The sequence below is a fragment of the Thunnus albacares genome, chromosome 14 (assembly GCF_914725855.1).
Source record: "Thunnus albacares chromosome 14, fThuAlb1.1, whole genome shotgun sequence".
In the NCBI taxonomy this organism is placed as follows: domain Eukaryota; kingdom Metazoa; phylum Chordata; class Actinopteri; order Scombriformes; family Scombridae; genus Thunnus; species Thunnus albacares.
Genome location: NC_058119.1, coordinates 25,811,516 through 25,816,936, shown reverse-complemented (window position 1 = coordinate 25,816,936; position 5,421 = coordinate 25,811,516). Strand labels below are relative to the sequence as shown.

Below are 5,421 nucleotides of genomic sequence, written 5' to 3'. Positions count from 1 at the left end.
TAGCTTGAAGTCTGCAGTGAGAGCAGAAAATTTCAAGGTTAACATCTCTCAAACACCGGCTTACATGCAGCCAAACAATGAGCCCTGGTTCACCTGATCATAACATGATATTATACAGTGTTTATTGAAACCTGAGACTTGGCCCCTAAAGGCTAAAAGCAGCTCTGAAGCCGTTCAACTTAATGACTCTCGTATAGGTTAGCGTTCATGTTATCAGTTCAAGGGATTTCTGTACATACCAACAACAAAAAGATGAAACGACTTAAAAAAAATGTGACTCTACAGATGCTTCAGCAGGCGGAAAAATAAACAAGTGTCACTTGAGTTTCAAGATTCATTCTTGACCTTGAAAACAGCAGCTGAGGAAACATTATCACATCAAAATCCACGTAGGTTCAGTGTGATGTACATTTGATGGCGGTCGTGTGGTTTAGGTCCTGTCTGATTGGCAGCCACTGGAAGTTGCTCGACGTCCTCCTGATCAGATTCTTCCTATGTTTTATCAATCCATCTATAATTTTGTCATCCTGTTTTATTCATGCTGTATTTATGTCATTTTTGCCATCTGGTTTATTCTGTACACACAAAAATCTGTCTTCTGTGTTGCTCTTCTTGACATTTATTGAGTTTCTTGAGTTTCTTGGGGGAGTTTTTCCTTATTTGAATGGAGTATGTTGCATTGCTATACAGATTGTAAAGCCCTCTGAGGCTAATTTGTGATTTTTGATATTAGACTATATAAATAAAACTGACTTGATTCGACATGTAACAGTTTTGAAGCTTTTGATCATATCAAAAGACCTTCATCATCAGAGTTTGCTCAGTGTGATGTAACTTTAAATGTTCAAAATAACATTTTTTTTTCTGTAACCGCCGCCGTTGATATTGAAAATAGCATTGTGTTGCAAAAAAAACAGCACCGCTGTGTTGCTTGAGGGACCGGCGCGAGGATGAAATACGATCCAAGGAAAGGCTGGTTTGAGTAAATGATGGACTAGTTTGAAGGCTTATTAGATGCCAAATCACTGCACAGCTGTTTGTAATACCATGAGGAAGGATTTTACAGCTCTGGAAAGCTACCACAGCAGAAATCATTACATCCTCTGATGCGACGATCACCGAGTATAACCTTTTTGACACTTACCAAGTAATCTACCAGGAATGTGCACTTGCATTTAATTGAAGGGCCAATGCAGCTTCTTGATTGATGACTTCACATTTTGCTGCAGCAAAAATTGAGCAAGGTTCAACAACTTTGCTTTTTTTTTTTTTTTTGTCAGAGCCCTTTGAGTTGGCAGATGGGGTTTCTAAAATTAATCAGCTATGTTTGACATGCAGTGTCTAAATTAGCAATAACAGTGCTGATAATCAGGGAAGTTAGCTATTTATCTTTAATATTAGCTTATTTTCAGTTAAACTTATAAATAATTGATGTTAATAATTTGCTTTCCTCTCTTTCTTTTTTTTGTTATATTTTTAGAGTTGTTTTTGGACTTGCGTTTTTTTCAGCCTTGAATATTTTATTGAAATCCTTTTAAATCATACTTTAAATTACACTCTTTGTACTGACTGACAGCCTGATTAATGATCACACAGCGGCAGGTAGTAAATAGAAACAAAGTCATTCAGTATGAATATTTCATGAAAAGACAAATCCTGAACTTGTGTACATTTTTATATATTTTGAATAATGAAATGTTAGCATTCAGAGAAAGTCATTATGGACTCTTTAATGCACTTCAGCTTGAAGACAGTTTTGTCTGTGTCTGCATCCTCCCCGCAAGGCCGCTTTAGGTTTTTTTTTTTTTTCCCTCCACTTTACTGGTGGATTTATACTTGCAGATGTTATCTGTTTGCACTTAAATAAAAGTCAAATGGATAAAGTTTGAGCAGGCCTGGTGGAAAGCTGAAAGGCTTTGAAGAGACGACTCCTCTGATGAACAAAGCAGACAGAGAAAGCAATAAAAAGTGTAGAGCGTAAAGTGTAAAGTGACATCAGGTGAAACTTTCATTCCTGGTTTGCAGCCAAAATTGTGCTCTTACAGTCCAAGGTCCGCTCTGCTTTTTCTCTTCTCTGCTAAAAGGGTTCTTATACTATGGGTCAGTAAACAAAATGGATTGCGGGCCGATAAATGGTCCCTACATGGCAGGAGTGGGACTATTTTTTTCCACAAATTGCTCTGGGTGTCAGAGAAAAAAGAGGTTACACTTCTCATTTAGTTTCTGAGTTTTAAAACTACTGATGCTAAACTGAAACCCTTTTAACTTTTTATTTAGAGAACTGAGGCTCTTTCTCGCAACAATACAGCACACACACAAGTGCACACACAAGTTTTTATCTAACTCTCAGATTTTGTCAAGTGAGTCAAGTGTTGTCAAGTAAGTTTTATGTGCTTTTTACACACATAATAGAATTTAAGCTATACTCTTCACAGAATTTGTGGAGTTTTGCCACAAACTGGGCATGTAGTGTCACATAACTGACAGCAGAGATATTCAATATGAAATGTATTCTTCTCATTAATATTATTATTTTAAATGTTCATTCATTTTTCATTTATTTGCTTCTTTCTTTCTCTTAGTTGTAAATATACAGACTCATACTTATACACACGGGTTCCCTGCATAACCATCAATCTCATCAAGTATAACTGACTATATATTATCGTTATTGTTTATATTATTGTTTTGTTTTATCATATTTCCTCCATTGGATAATACATATTATGTTATAAGTTGTTTGTTTTTTCTTTGTGTGTACTTTATGTTTGTTACTTGTTACGTACTCACTGTCGCTCAACCCCAATAATAAAAAAAGCAAGTGCAACTATTTCACGCTCACAATTTGTTTGGTCAAATTGACACATATGATTTTAACAATGCATTTGGCAAATTATATAACTTCTATTAATTTCTCATTACTTATTTGATGAGTTGCTTTATAGTTTTTTCTGTCACATTTATTAATTTTTATATCTGCAGCTGGGGATAAAGTCAACACACAACTTCAAATGCAAATTTGTGGGGGTTTTATTCTCCTTGTTTTGTTATCCAATTATGGAGAGCAACTTACAGAAAAATCTTGGCTTCCACCAAAGGCCAGGTTGTGAAATTTTACAAAAGAAACATTTAGCAAAAATAAACAAATAAATAAACGACAAATAAAACTCAATACTTCTTCCAGTACAGAAAACAGGTCACTGAAATTGTAACAAAAGCGGCACAAAAAAGGGGCTCAAATACGTCACAAATATATTTTATATAAGTGCATCCATCATCATTAAACCACTATTTTACCGAATCATGCATAATAATCTCAAAACAAGATAAGATAAATACCCTCACCATTGGAACCAATGGCTATTGTCAGCAGGAAGTAGCGCGTTATGTTGTACTTCCTGTATTTTTCCCAGCGTTCCCTGTCCACTCAGCGGTAAACTCACACCCCCTGCTGTCCAACGTGAGCATACCCAGCTAAATAGCAACAATGGAGAAGTTCTTCAGCATGGATTTTATTTCCATAGATATTATTATTTTACCACCTGGTTACATATCAGTTAAATGTATTTGAAAGCATATCAAAGCTTCTCTTGCTGCTGATGAAACTCAAACCACAAATTTAAAGATAAGCAGACAAAAATAGTCTCTCACAGTCACATTGTGGGAATCCACCTACTCCTCACAAGGTGAACCTTCTATTTTAGGGTTAATACTTGGTTTTTGGATAAGGGCAAGTTTAGGATTATGATTGAAGAGTTCAATATGTTTAAAACAAACCATCTCATATGAGTGGTCCAAAGATGAAACACTAAAAGGTATACACACTTCGGGCAGTGTCTACAAACCACAGAAACGTTGAATATATACGTTTCAACACGTGAAATATGTATCATATCAACATTTATACAAATGTAGCATATTAACATTTCTACCTGTTGAATAATGATGTTTTATGGTGTGACAACGCTGTGGTCAAGGTCTCGTTAGGTTTAGGCACAAAGACCACTTGGTTAGGGAAAGATCATGGTTTGGGTTAAAATAAAAATAAAAAATAAAATAAAAACGGCCGATGTCTCACTAAAAAAAGGCCGGTTTTCTCGTCAGAAAATGTCCTGATGTCTCGCTAAAAGTTGGTTGAAATGGGAAGCGGATATTGGTTTCGAGGTGGTCTCGAACCATCTTCTCTGCTGATTTCCAACTTGCTGCCAACAAACTTACAAACCATTCACCTGCCCCTCCTCCTCCTATATAGGAAAAATCAGCTCATATAGATCACATGTGAACTACGTCACTTTGGAAATGTTGATATAATACGTTTTGTTGACATTTTGATATGATACGTATTGTTGAAATGTCAATATGCTACGTATTTCACGTCTTGAAATGTAGATATTCAACGTTTCTGTGGTTTGCAGAAACGTACAATGCCAACGTTTTATTCTGGCGACCAGGCTGTGGTTTGATAAAGTTACAAATGTTGTCAGATTCAGCCTCTTAATTATGTCAGACAGGAATGGAGGGATGGTGTTTCAGATGCTGTCAGATCATTCGACAGGTTCTTCTGTTGAAGTATACTAGTGCCTTTAGGGTAACTGGTTATGGTATGGTCAGGGTAAATATCCAGAGAATTCATGTACTGTAAGTCGATGCAATGTCCTCTTAAATGACTAAAACAAGTTTGCGTATGTTCACATCTTACACCTGTGTTTGCAGCAGAAGTAAGTCAAAGTCTAACTCTGGGGGAACAGCAGGGAAAGAAATGACGTGTAAGGTGGGATGGACCTGATTTAGGCTGACATGAACAAACTAGTCTTCAGCCTGGACTCGAGACAGATTTCGGCATGAAGCAGTTTCTGGAGGGAGGGGGACACTGCAGGAGACGGCTCTGCCCCCTGCTGTTTCCTCTGACGTGTGGTGAATGAGAAGTGGTCCCATAAGCAGTAAATCCAGGCTTGGGAAGATTTATGTGAAGTGAGTCAAACAGTGATGTATTGTGAAGCATTTTATCTTAAACGCCTGAATTTGACTAATACTGATGTGATAATGTTTTCTGGCAGAAAAAGGAGACAAAAGACCCAAACTTGGATTAATTCTGGGGTGAAAAAGTGCTACTTTGACTCATAACATGATTGTAAAATAAGAACTAATACTCTCTTCTGTCAAAGTCTTATCTGTCTCAATGGTAATATTTATGATTAAACATTGTCTGAACTTGTGTGTGAGAAGAGAAACTTGAGAGTCCCTGTACAATCAAATAAATAAATGTATTTTACTTATGAAATATGTTGAAATCTGGACCAAAATACCCACTGTGGTAATTATGGGATGCCAGATTTTTTTTTAGTTCAAGTATAACATGTAGGAGTTGATGGGAAAATAGCAGAAATGCTCAGAAAAACCCCTGTCTTACAAAATAATAAA

The 5,421-nt window shown here is 36.4% G+C and overlaps 1 long non-coding RNA gene across 1 annotated transcript; it reads left to right on the top strand.

Moving 5' to 3' along the window:
- The first annotated feature begins 4,466 nt into the window (after positions 1-4,466).
- LOC122997487 lies at positions 4,467-5,215 on the top strand. The gene is made up of 2 exons (XR_006407217.1): positions 4,467-4,971; positions 5,058-5,215. It is a non-coding gene; the product is annotated as an uncharacterized LOC122997487 (long non-coding RNA).
- The last annotated feature ends 206 nt before the right edge of the window (positions 5,216-5,421 follow it).